Source organism: Ranitomeya imitator, chromosome 6 (assembly GCF_032444005.1).
Source record: "Ranitomeya imitator isolate aRanImi1 chromosome 6, aRanImi1.pri, whole genome shotgun sequence".
In the NCBI taxonomy this organism is placed as follows: Eukaryota; Metazoa; Chordata; class Amphibia; order Anura; family Dendrobatidae; genus Ranitomeya; species Ranitomeya imitator.
In genome coordinates this window covers 10,668,662-10,682,497 of record NC_091287.1, presented here as the reverse complement: position 1 = coordinate 10,682,497, position 13,836 = coordinate 10,668,662, and the positions used below count along the sequence as shown (strand labels likewise).

Sequence of the window (13,836 nt, the reverse complement as noted above, 5' to 3'; positions counted from 1 at the left end):
GCTAGTCGCATGTCGCTCCTTAATCACCAGACCATAACAGCTTAGGGCTGTAGCTGTCCTTGGTGACCAGTGAGCTGACATTTCTTTCTCTCTGGGAACCCAGTGGAAATGTCTTTGGTGGCCCAGTGGTCTTACACTCTATGATTATGATCCTGTAATCTGAGATCTGTACATGTCCCTGGTGGTCTAGAGAGTTTAGAGGATTGTGTATCTGAGACTTGTGCAAGTCCCTTGTGATCCAGAGGTTTTAGATGGTTACTATGTATCAATATTCTGAGGACTGTACATGTTTCTGGTGGTCCAGTGTTATTAGATTCTTATGTTCCTGGAGATCTTCAGGAGCCAACACTGAAAGAAGAAAAAAGAGCATTGTGAAAAGCAAATCGAGAAAGCAGCGAATAATCCTCCATAATGCCAATGTACGGTGTGGCGGTATTAATCCCGAGCTCAGTGTCCCCGCTCTCTGCACAACCTGTAGGAATCACTGATACAAATTCTTTATGTTTCTGCACAGAACAATACGAGAATTCTGTGTAATCTGAGAATCTGAGAATTCTGTCACAGATCCCTTCTCCGTGGTGTCACTAATTCGTCACGTGTCCGCTCTCACACGTGACTTGGGGTTGCGCCTGCAAGGGTTAATCTATCTCCCCTCTCTCAGTCCAGCAATCAACCTGTGTTCTATGCAGTAATGGGAGCATAAATCACACACCGACCCAGGCCACACACCCGCTTATACACGCTGCCACCACTCATCGAATACAAGATGAGTCCCGAAACTAACAATACTAATAAAAATATGTCTATCACTCATAAGGCTCACACACCTTAGGCTATGGATTCTTTTAGAACATTCAAGGTTCAACTTGTTAAAGTTTTATACTTTAATAGCAAAAGGTTCAATGCTTAAAATAAGAAAAAGGTTTAAAAAGATGATAGTAAAAAGACATACAACTTATGCAAAACAGTGTAAAAATAAACAGGAAAACTTACAGAAATTATCTAACAGGTAGTTGCTTTCTGCTCCCTGAGGGTAGGACGAATGTAGATTGGATCACACCAGCTTCTCAGGCTGCCCTCACATGTGAACACAATTCTCTGTCTGCAGCCTAAATTTATAACTTTGGTCTGAGGTCAGGTTTCTAGACCGGCCCTCAGGTTAATATCATAATTGCGGGCTGTTTGATTGGCCACGGCCGCTGTACTAATGAATATATATTGTTTTCCTCTTGAGACACTTGTGACCAGGTTCCCAGGAATAGATCACCTTAGGCGCAATTAGCATCTCCCCACCAAGACCTAAGAGGTGCCAAATGTTACCTTCTTCTTGGCTCTAGCTAGACCTCCTGGTGAGATATGGAGACACAATTTCTACTAGTCCCAAGGAAGTACCTATTAACACCTAGGTGTGACTTGCCTTCAGGACAGATGTTACATTATCACTAGTCACACATATAACGCTAGACATATGTCACTACACACATATAGATATATATATACACATGTTTCACCACACATACTGTATATATATATATATACTGTATATACAGTGGGGAACATAAGTATTTGATACTCTCCCGATTTTGCAAGTTTTCCAACCTACACAGAATGGAGAGGGCTGTAATCTTTATCGTAGGTTCACTTCTGTGAGAGACAGAATCTAAAAATAAAATCCAGAAAATCACATTGCAGGATTGTTATATAATTAATTTGCATTTTATTGCATGAAATACGTATGTGATCACCGACCAACCAGCGAGAATTCTGCGCTCACAGACCTGTTAGTTTTGTAAGAAGCCTCCTACTCTGCACTCATTACCTGGATTAATTGCTCCTGTTTGACCTCGTTACCTGTATAAAAGACATCTGTCCACACACTCAATCACACCCCAACTTCTCCACCATAGCCAAGACCAAAGAGCTGTCTAAGGACACCAGGGACAAAATTGTAGACCTTCACAAGGCTGGGATGGGCTACAGGACAATAGGCAAGCAGCCTGGTGAGAAGGCAACAACTATTGGCATAATTATTAGAAGATGGAAGAAACACAAGATGACTGTCAATATTCCCCGGTCTGGGGCTCTATGCAGGATCTCACTTCATGGGGTAAGGATGAGTCTGAGAAAGGTCAGGAATCAGTCCAGAATTACGCGGGAGGACCTGGTCAATAATTAGGAGAACTGGGACCGTAGGCTTAAACATTACTGTTAGTAACACAATACGCCGTCATGGATTAAAATAATGCAGGGCACGCAATGTCCCCCTGCTCACGCCACCACATGTCCAGGCCTGTCTGAAATTTGCCAATGACCATCTGGATGATCCAGAGGACACATGGGAGAAAGTCATGTGGTCAGATGAGACCAAAATAGAACTTTTTGGTATCAACTCCACTCGCTGTCTTTGGAGGAAGAAGAAGGATGAGAACAACCCCAAGAACATTGCCCCAACTGTGAAGCATAGTGGGGAAACATCATACTTTGGGGGTGCTTTTCTGCAAAAGGGGTAGGACGAGTGCACCATATTGAAGGGAGAATGGAGGAGGTCATGTATCGTGAGATTTTGGCCAACATCCCCCTTCCCTCAGTAAGCGCATTGGAGATGGGTCATAACTGGGTCTTCCAGCATGACAATCACCTGAAACACACAGCCAGGACTAATGGTTCCGTAAGAAGCATTTCACGGTCCTGGAGTGACATAGCCAGTCTCCAGACCTGAACCCAATAGAAATCTTTGGAGGAGCTGAAACTCAATTTTGCCCAGTGACCGCCCGAAAACCTGAAATATCTGAAGAACATCTGTATGGAGGAGGGGGCCAAAATCCCTGCTGTGGTGTGTGCAAACCTGGTCAAAAACTGCAGGAAACGTCCGACCTCTGTAACCGCAAACAAAGGTTTCTGCACCAAATATTAAGTTCTGTTTTTCTATTGTATCAAATACTTATTTCCTACAATAAAACGCAAATTAATTATGTAACAATCCTACAATGTGATGTTCTGGATTTTATTCTTAGATTCTGTCTCTCACAGGTGAAGTGTACGTATGATAAAAATTACAGCCGTCTGCATTCTGTGTAGGCGGGAAAACTTGCAACATCAGCAGTTTATCAAATACTTATTTTCCTCAGTGTAGTTATCTCTGGAGCCAAACCTCCTCATACAGAAGCATCTTGTCCTCGCACATCACTCACCGCACCAATCCCGCTCCACTGTGTGTGTCACGAGCATCATCATCATCCAAGGTGAAAACACAGAAATAACTCCCTGAAAAAAGAAGGACAGAATTTCTCCACAATCCACACTGAGCCCCATAATCAATCCTGAGCCCCACAATCCGCCCCGAGCCCCACAATCTTCCCTGAGCCCCACAATCTGCCCCGAGCCCCACAATATACCCTGAGCACCAAAATCCGCCCCAAGCCCCACAATCTTCCCTGAGCCCCACAATCTGCCCTGATCCCCACAATATACCCTGTGCCCCACAATCTGCCCCGAGCCCCACAATATACCCAGAACCCCACAATCCGCCCCGAGCCCCACAATCTGCCCTGAGCCCCACAATCTACCGTGAGTCCACAATCCTCCCTGAGCCCCACAATCCGCCCCGAGCCCCACAATATACCCTGAGCCCCACAATCTGCCCCGAGCCCCACAATATACCCTGAGCCCCACAATCTGCCCTGAGCCCCACAATATACCCTGAACCCCACAATATACCCTGAACTCCACAATCCGCCCCGAGCCCCACAATCTGCCCTGAGCCCCACAATCTACCGTGAGTCCACAATCCGCCCCGAGCCCCACAATATACCCTGAGCCCCACAATCTGCCCCGAGCCCCACAATATACCCTGAGCCCCACAATCTGCCCCGAGCCCCACAATCTGCCCCGAGTCCCACAATCCGCCCTGAGCCCCACAATCCGCCCTGAGTCCCACAATCTGCCCTGAGCCCCACAATCTGCCCCGAGCCCCACAATATACCCTGAGCCCCACAATCTGCCCCGAGCCCCACAATCCGCCCCAAGCCCCACAATCCGCCCCAAGCCCCACAATCTGCCCCGAGCCCCACAATCTACCGTGAGTCCACAATCCTCCCTGAGCCCCACAATTCACTCTATAAAAAATAAAACACTCTATTTATCTATCTTCTAAAGTTTATAAGTTTATAAAAGTCGTCATCCACACAAACTTTTCCACATATTTTCACGTTACATCCACAAACTTACATGTTTTTTATTTTTTTATTTTATTCTTTGTATAATGTGTAAAGGAAATGATACTGGATTTGTAGTTATTTTAAAATTATAAATCTGATAGTTGTGCCGTGCATTTGTGTTCAGCCCCCTGTGGTGTGACACCCGAAAATAAAATTCTGAGAGACCAATTCCCTACCAGAGTAGTACATTGTGTTCTCCTGTGTGTGATTCCTTCTCGGTATAACTACAGCTGTTCTGTGAAGGCCTCAGAGGTTTGTGTGAGATCATTAGGGATCAAACAGCATCATGAAAACCAAGGAGCTCACCAGACAGGTCAGGGATAAACCAGTGGAGAAGAGTAAACCTGGGTTAGGTTATAGAAAATAGCCCAAGCCATGAACATCTCATGGAGCACTGATCAACCCATCATCCAATAATGGAAGGAGTATGGCCCAGCTGTAAACCTACCAAGATATGGCCGTCACCTAACCTGACATCCCAAGCAAGGGGAGCACTAATGAGAGAAGCAGCCGAGAGGCCCATGGTCACTGAGATCCACAGCTCATGGGGGAAGAATCTACAGAACAAATTAGTCATATTCAGCACTAATGTGGCCTTTATGGAAGAGCGGCAAGAAGAAGTCCCATATAGGGGACACGGTCCAGACGAAAATCCCAGAGAATCCGTGGCAAGACATGAAAATTGCTGATCACAGACGTCTCCTTCCAATGTCACAGAGCGAGAGTGAGGGGGCAAAGCTGGAGAGACAGACCCCAAAAGACTGCAGAGAAAGGAGGAGAGACAGACCCCAAAAGACTGTAGAAAAATATAGACAGACCCCAAAAGACTGCAGAGAAAGGAGCAGAGACAGACCCCAAAAGACTGCAGAGAAAGGTGGAGAGACAGACCCCAAAAGACTGCAGAGAAAGGAGCAGAGACAGACCCTAAAAGACTGCAGAGAAAGGTGGAGAGACAGACCCCAAAAGACTGGAGAGAAAAGAGGAGAGACAGACCCCAAAAGACTGCAGAGAAAGGAGGAGACAGACCCTAAAAGACTGCAGAGAAAAGTGGAGAGACCCCAAAAGACTGCAGAGAAAGGAGGAGAGACAGGCCCCAAAAGACTGCAGAGAAAGGGGGAGAGACATACCCCAAAAGACTGCAGAGAAAGGAGGAGAGACAGACCCCAAAAGACTGCAGAGAAAGGTGGAGAGACAGACCCCAAAAGACTGCAGAGAAAGGGGGAGAGACATACCCCAAAAGACTGCAGAGAAAGGAGGAGAGACAGACCCCAAAAGACTGCAGAGAAAGGAGGAGAGACAGACCCCAAAAGACTGCAGAGAAAGGGGGAGAGACAGACCCCAAAAGACTGTAGAGAAAAGAGGAGAGAGACAGACCCCAAGAGACTGGAGAGAAAGGAGGAGAGACAGACCCCAAAAGGCTGCAGAGAAAGGAGGGAGACATACCCCAAAAGACTGCAGAGAAAGGAGGAGAGACAGACCCCAAAAGACTGCAGAGAAAGGAGGAGAGACAGACCCCAAAAGACTGCAGAGAAAGGAGCAGAGACAGACCCTAAAAGACTGCAGAGAAAGGTGGAGAGACAGACCCCAAAAGACTGGAGAGAAAAGAGGAGAGACAGACCCCAAAAGACTGCAGAGAAAGGAGGAGACAGACCCTAAAAGACTGCAGAGAAAAGTGGAGAGACCCCAAAAGACTGCAGAGAAAGGAGGAGAGACAGGCCCCAAAAGACTGCAGAGAAAGGGGGAGAGACATACCCCAAAAGACTGCAGAGAAAGGAGGAGAGACAGACCCCAAAAGACTGCAGAGAAAGGTGGAGAGACAGACCCCAAAAGACTGCAGAGAAAGGGGGAGAGACATACCCCAAAAGACTGCAGAGAAAGGAGGAGAGACAGACCCCAAAAGACTGCAGAGAAAGGAGGAGAGACAGACCCCAAAAGACTGCAAAGAAAGGGGGAGAGACAGACCCCAAAAGACTGTAGAGAAAGGAGGAGAGAGACAGACCCCAAGAGACTGGAGAGAAAGGAGGAGAGACAGACCCCAAAAGGCTGGAGAGAAAGGAGGGAGACATACCCCAAAAGACTGCAGAGAAAGGAGGAGAGACAGACCCCAAAAGACTGCAGAGAAAGGAGGAGAGGCAGACCCCAAAAGACTGCAGAGAAAGGAGCAGAGACAGACCCTAAAAGACTGCAGAGAAAGGTGGAGAGACAGACCCCAAAAGACTGGAGAGAAAAGAGGAGAGACAGACCCCAAAAGACTGCAGAGAAAGGAGGAGACAGACCCTAAAAGACTGCAGAGAAAAGTGGAGAGACCCCAAAAGACTGCAGAAAAAGGAGGAGAGACAGACCCCAAAAGACTGGAGAGAAAAGAGGAGAGACAGACCCCAAAAGACTGCAGAGAAAGGGGGAGAGACAGACCCCAAAAGACTGCAGAGAAAGGAGAGACAGACCCCAAAAGACTGCAGAGAAAGGTGGAGAGACAGACCTCAAAAGACTGCAGAGAAAGGGGGAGAGACAGACCCCAAAAGACTGCAGAGAAAGGGGGAGAGACATACCCCAAAAGACTGCAGAGAAAGGGGGAGAGACAGACCCCAAAAGACTGCAGAGAAAGGAGAGACAGACCCCAAAAAACTGCAGAGAAAGGGGGAGAGACATACCCCAAAAGACTGCAGAGAAAGGAGGAGAGACAGACCCCAAAAGACTGCAGAGAAAGGAGGAGAGACAGACCCCAAAAGACTGCAGAGAAAGGAGGAGAGACAGACCCCAAAAGACTGCAGAGAAAGGGGGAGAGACATACCCCAAAAGACTGCAGAGAAGGAGGAGAGAGACAGACCCCAAGAGACTGGAGAGAAAGGAGGAGAGACAGACCCCAAAAGACTGCAGAGAAAGGAGGAGAGACAGACCCCAAAAGACTGCAGAGAAAGGTGGAGAGACAGACCCTAAAAGACTGCAGAGAAAGGAGGAGACAGACCCTAAAAGACTGCAGAAAAAGGAGGAGAGACAGACCCCAAAAGACTGCAGAGAAAGGAGCAGAGACAGACCCCAAAAGACTGCAGAGAAAGGAGGAGAGACAGACCCCAAAAGACTGCAGAGAAAGGAGGGACAGACCCCAATAGACTGCAGAGAAAGGAGGAGAGACAGACCCCAAAAGACTGCAGAGAAAGGAGGAGAGACAGACCCCAAAAGACTGCAGAGAAAGGAGCAGAGACAGACCCCAAAAGACTGCAGAGAAAGGAGCAGAGACAGACCCTAAAAGACTGCAGAGAAAGGAGCAGAGACAGACCCTAAAAGACTGCAGAGAAAGGAGGAGAGACAGACCCCAAAAGACTGCAGAGAAAGGAGGAGAGACAGACCCCAAAAGACTGCAGAGAAAGGAGGAGAGACAGACCCCAAAAGACTGCAGAGAAAGGAGGAGAGACAGACCCCAAAAGACTGCAGAGAAAGGAGGGACAGACCCCAATAGACTGCAGAGAAAGGAGGAGAGACAGACCCCAAAAGACTGCAGAGAAAGGAGGAGAGACAGACCCCAAAAGACTGCAGAGAAAGGAGCAGAGACAGACCCCAAAAGACTGCAGAGAAAGGAGCAGAGACAGACCCTAAAAGACTGCAGAGAAAGGAGCAGAGACAGACCCTAAAAGACTGCAGAGAAAGGAGGAGAGACAGACCCCAAAAGACTGCAGAGAAAGGAGGAGAGACAGACCCCAAAAGACTGCAGAGAAAGGAGGAGAGACAGACCCCAAAAGACTGCAGAGAAAGGAGGAGAGACAGACCCCAAAAGACTGCAGAGAAAGGAGCAGAGACAGACCCTAAAAGACTGCAGAGAAAGGAGCAGAGACAGACCCTAAAAGACTGCAGAGAAAGGAGGAGACAGACCCTAAAAGACTGCAGAGAAAAGTGGAGAGACCCCAAAAGACTGCAGAGAAAGGAGGAGAGACAGACCCCAAAAGACTGCAGAGAAAGGAGGAGAGACAGACCCCAAAAGACTGCAGAGAAAGGAGGAGAGACAGACCCCAAAAGACTGCAGAGAAAGGAGCAGAGACAGACCCTAAAAGACTGCAGAGAAAGGAGCAGAGACAGACCCTAAAAGACTGCAGAGAAAGGAGGAGACAGACCCTAAAAGACTGCAGAGAAAAGTGGAGAGACCCCAAAAGACTGCAGAGAAAGGAGGAGAGACAGACCCCAAAAGACTGCAGAGAAAGGGGGAGAGACATACCCCGAAAGACTGCAGAGAAAGGAGGAGAGACAGACCCCAAAAGACTGCAGAGAAAGGGGGAGAGACATACCCCAAAAGACTGCAGAGAAAGGAGGAGAGACAGACCCCAAAAGACTGCAGAGAAGGAGGAGAGACAGACCCCAAAAGACTGCAGAGAAAGGTGGAGAGACAGACCCCAAAAGACTGCAGAGAAAGGAGGAGAGACAGAACCCAAAAGACTGCAGAGAAAGGAGAGACAGACCCCAAAAGACTGCAGAGAAAGGGGGAGAGACAGACCCCAAAAGACTGCAGAGAAAGGTGGAGAGACCCCGAAAGACTGCAGAGAAAGGTGGAGAGACAGACCCCAAAAGACTGCAGAGAAAGGAGGAGAGACAGACCCCAAAAGACTGCAGAGAAAGGTGGAGAGACAGACCCCAAAAGACTGCAGAGAAAGGAGGAGAGACAGACCCCAAAAGACTGCAGAGAAAGGAGAGAGACAGACCCCAAAAGACTGCAGAGAAAGGTGGAGAGACAGACCCCAAAAGACTGCAGAGAAAGGAGAGACAGACCCCAAAAGACTGCAGAGAAAGGAGGAGAGACAGACCCCAAAAGACTGCAGAGAAAGGTGGAGAGACCCCGAAAGACTGCAGAGAAAGGTGGAGAGACAGACCCCAAAAGACTGCAGAGAAAGGAGGAGAGACAGAACCCAAAAGACTGCAGAGAAAGGAGAGACAGACCCCAAAAGACTGCAGAGAAAGGTGGAGAGACCCCAAAAGACTGCAGAGAAAGGTGGAGAGACAGACCCCAAAAGACTGCAGAGAAAGGAGGAGAGACAGACCCCAAAAGACTGCAGAGAAAGGAGGAGAGACAGACCCCAAAAGACTGCAGAGAAAGGAGGAGACAGACCCCAAAAGACTGCAGAGGAAGGAGGAGAAACATACCCCAAAAGACTGCAGAGAAAGGTGGAGAGACAGACCACAAAAGACTGCAGAGGAAGGAGGAGAGACAGACCCCAAAAGACTGCAGAGAAAGGAGGAGACAGACCCCAAAAGACTGCAGAGGAAGGAGGAGAGACAGACCCCAAAAGACTGCAGAGAAAGGAGGAGACAGGCCCCAAAAGACTGCAGAGAAAGGAGAAGAGAGAGACCCCAAAAGACTGCAGAGAAAGGAGGAGAGACAGACCCCCATAGACTGCAGAGAAAGGAGGAGAGACAGACCCCAAAAGACTGCAGAGAAAGGAGGAGAGACAGACCCCAAAAGACTGCAGAGAAAGGAGGAGAGACAGACCCCAAAAGACTGCAGAGAAAGGAGGAGAGACAGACTCCAAAAGACTGCAGAGAAAGGAGGAGAGACAGACCCCAAAAGACTGCAGAGAAAGGAGAGACAGACCCCAAAAGACTGCAGAGAAAGGAGGAGAGACAGACCCCAAAAGACTGCAGAGAAAGGAGAGACAGACCCCAAAAGACTGCAGAGAAAGGAGGGACAGACCCCAAAAGACTGCAGAGAAAGGAGAGACAGACCCCAAAAGACTGCAGAGAAAGGGGGAGAGACAGACCCCAAAAGACTGCAGAGAAAGGAGAGACAGACCCCAAAAGACTGCAGAGAAAGGGGGAGAGTCAGACCTCAAAAGACTGCAGAGAAAGGAGGAGACAGGCCCCAAAAGACTGCAGAGAAAGGAGAAGAGAGAGACCCCAAAAGACTGCAGAGAAAGGAGGAGAGACAGACCCCCATAGACTGCAGAGAAAGGAGGAGAGACAGACCCCAAAAGACTGCAGAGAAAGGAGGAGAGACAGACCCCAAAAGACTGCAGAGAAAGGAGGAGAGACAGACCCCAAAAGACTGCAGAGAAAGGAGGAGAGACAGACCCCAAAAGACTGCAGAGAAAGGAGGAGAGACAGACCCCAAAAGACTGCAGAGAAAGGAGAGACAGACCCCAAAAGACTGCAGAGAAAGGAGGAGAGACAGACCCCAAAAGACTGCAGAGAAAGGAGAGACAGACCCCAAAAGACTGCAGAGAAAGGAGGGACAGACCCCAAAAGACTGCAGAGAAAGGAGAGACAGACCCCAAAAGACTGCAGAGAAAGGGGGAGAGACAGACCCCAAAAGACTGCAGAGAAAGGAGGAGAGACAGACCCCAAAAGACTGCAGAGAAAGGAGAGACAGACCCCAAAAGACTGCAGAGAAAGGGGGAGAGTCAGACCTCAAAAGACTGCAGAGAAAGGGGGAGAGACAGACCCCAAAAGACTGCAGAGAAAGGTGGAGAGACAGACCCCAAACGACTGCAGAGAAAGGTGGAGAGACAGACCCCAAAAGACTGCAGAGAAAGGTGGAGAGACAGACCCCAAAAGACTGCAGAGAAATTGGGAGAGACAGACCCCAAAAGTCTGCAGAGAAAGGAGGAGAGACAGACCCCAAAAGACTGCAGAGAAAGGGGGAGAGACAGACCCCAAAAGACTGCAGCAGGAATTATAGAGAATGGTGGTCGTACAAAGTACTGACTAAAGGGCTGAATGCTAATGCACGGCACAATTGTCAGATTTATTTTGTAGAATAATTATTTAACCTCCCTGTATTATTTCCTTTACACATCACAAATATTTACTACTTTGTGTTGTATCATAGTGCAGCGCCCCAGAGACCTGGTCGTTGCAGTAGTGTCGCTCTGCCACTAAGGGGAGTGATGGTATGTCTGATGGCACTAAAGGAGTTCATCTGACCAGGTATCACCAGCACACATTACACTTCACACTGCGGCCACCAGGGGGAGCAAAAGGTTTTATTTACTAGGTCACTCCTCACACTGGTAAAACTAGGGGTTGGATAGGCAGTTAGGTCAGAAGCTGACTGGGTTTTGCCCAGGCAACATGCCGTGGCAGGGGGTGTTGTGGGGAAGATTCAGAGGGGTCCCTGTCAGGCATGGGAACCTGGCAGAGACTTAGCGACAAGGACAGATCGTTACAGAGCCGCGCCTGCACTACCTTGCGGCAGCATCTAAAGAAAGGACACGAAGCGAAGGATATTGTGCACAGTGAGAAACGAGATCAAGCACAAAGGAGATCCAGTAGGAGTCGTGCCCCGAGAACGGCAACATCCTACTGAGGCGCGTAGCCGGTGACCGGAACACCGAGGAAGTAACTGACTTCAGGCCTTAGTTCAAATACCGCAGGACAGTTAATTATAGGTTGGCTGTCTACCATACATCACCTAAGCAGACATAGGGGGCAACGCGTGGAGAGGGGCGTCTCTAGGGTCCCGGAATAGCTCCGAGCCTTCCCCTCAAACGGGTGCGTCCTAGCCATAACAAACCTGGGGGACGGAGAATAGAAAGAACTAGAAAGAACTGGAAAGAACTAGAATAGAAGTTGTGAGGACTATCCCGAATGCTCAGCAGGGAAGCACTACAACACACAGGCGCTAGTGGTAGGCAACGATTTCCACCTGCGAAGGAAACTCTGGATGTGCCTATCGGACCGGCCGGTCTCAGATAGCCCTGTTAGCTGTGCTCTGGATTGAGGATCCTGAAGTCTTCAGTAAAGAGGTAAAGAGACTGCAACCCTGTGTCCTCGTTATTGACTGCACCTCACACCATCACCATCCACCTTAGGCCATGTTCACACGTTCCTGATTTCCCTGCTGTTTTTTCTGCACTAAAAACCGCAGCTCTTGGCAGAAAACGCAGGTCCTTTTTTGGTGCTTTTTTGGTGCGTTTTTTTATGCGTTTTTTGATGCGTTTTTTAGTGCGTTTTTTTATGCAGTTTTCTATGCAGAGTCTGTGTGTTTTCTAGGAAGTTTTTTAGGGTTAAAATGGCTGAAAATACCCTAACCCTACCCCTAACCCTACCCCTACCCCTAACCCTACCCCTAACCCTAACCTTATTCTAACCTTAGTGGGGGAAAAAAAATTCTTTATTTTTTTATTGTCCCTACCTATGGGGGTGACAAAGGGGGGGGGGGGTCATTTACTATTTTTTTTATTTTGATCACTGAGATAGGTTATATCTCAGTGATCAAAATGCACTTTGGAATGAATCTGCCGGCCGGCAGATTCGGCGGGCGCACTGCGCATGCGCCCGCCATTTTGCAAGATGGCGGCGCCCAGGGAGAAGACGGCCGGACGGACACGGGAGGCCGGGTAAGTATAAGGGGGGGACATGAGGGCACGGGGGGGCGTCGGAGCACGGGGGGGTGGCATCGGAGCATGGGGGGGTGGGATTGGGGCACGGGGGGGCATCCACACTGCAGCGGTTCTGCACCACAAACCGCAGAAAACCCGCAGATATTTTTTTCATCTGCGGGTTTTACTGCGGGTTTGACCTCACAATGGAGGTCTATGGGCGCAGAACCGCTGCAGTTCCGCAAAAAGAAGTGACATGGTACTTCTTTTTTCCCGCAGCTATTCAGCGCGGCTTTTTTCGCGATTTTCCGCAATGTGGGCACAGCAGTTCCTTTTTTCCATAGGGTACATTGTAATGTACCCTGCATGGAAAACAGCTGCGGACCCGCAGCGGGAAAATCGCGGCGGTTCCACATTAAAAAAAGGATGGTGTGAACATGGCCTTATTGGGAAGCCCTGGGGACATACTTCACCTGTGGGAAGGTATACCATCCAGCTGCCATTCCATCACCCCAGCGGACCCCACAGCAGCGTCGATCACCCTGACCGAACACCACAGGTGGCGTCACGAAACCTTAACTGACTTTCATCACCCCTTTTATTGGACGCCCCTTAGCAGGGTCACGGACCGGGTCCAGCCACCGTGACAACCCCAGAACTGAGCCAGAGAGGACCGGGACCGAGTAACCTGCGGCCGTGTGTCTGGGGGCGCTCCAATAGAAAATCACAATAAAATACATTTAAGTTTGTGCTGTAATGTGAAAAGATGAGGAAAAGCTCACAGGGTATAAAGACAGTATCTGTTTGTTATCTATTATCTATATATTATCTATCATCTATTATCTATCTATTATCTATCTTCTATTTATCTATCTATTATCCATCCATCCATCCTGCTCTCTATCTTCTATCCCCCGTACGTTGGTGTATCTGATTTTTTACTTCTCGCTCATTTCTTCTTTCCATGGTGGTAAATGTCGCGATTGTTTAATAATTCAGTTTCCTTTTTATTACATTGGATATTTCCATTTCGGCCTTTTGTTTCAGACTTGATGCCGCAGTCGTCTCTGCTGCATAATTTACGTCTCAGACGGTGTCGGAGCTTCAGGAGGACGTTCAGTATTATCTGTTTCTGGGAAAGTTGGGTGACGTCTAATAGAAACAAACCGAGGGTTTTGGAGGTTTAGTTGACAACTCTGGGAACATGAGTTCTGTCTGCAGATGCGGTTGTCACTCAACTTTCCCAGGAAGAGAATAAACTAATGTTTCCCATAGAGCTGAATGGAAAATGTGCATCTTCCCGTGTCTGCACCGCTCGT

General features: G+C 48.6%; 1 protein-coding gene across 1 annotated transcript in view; it reads left to right on the top strand.

Moving 5' to 3' along the window:
• The window catches only part of PTH1R (parathyroid hormone 1 receptor), a 279,840-nt gene that overhangs the window by 205,765 nt on the left and 60,239 nt on the right, over positions 1 to 13,836 (top strand). The window lies entirely within an intron of this gene.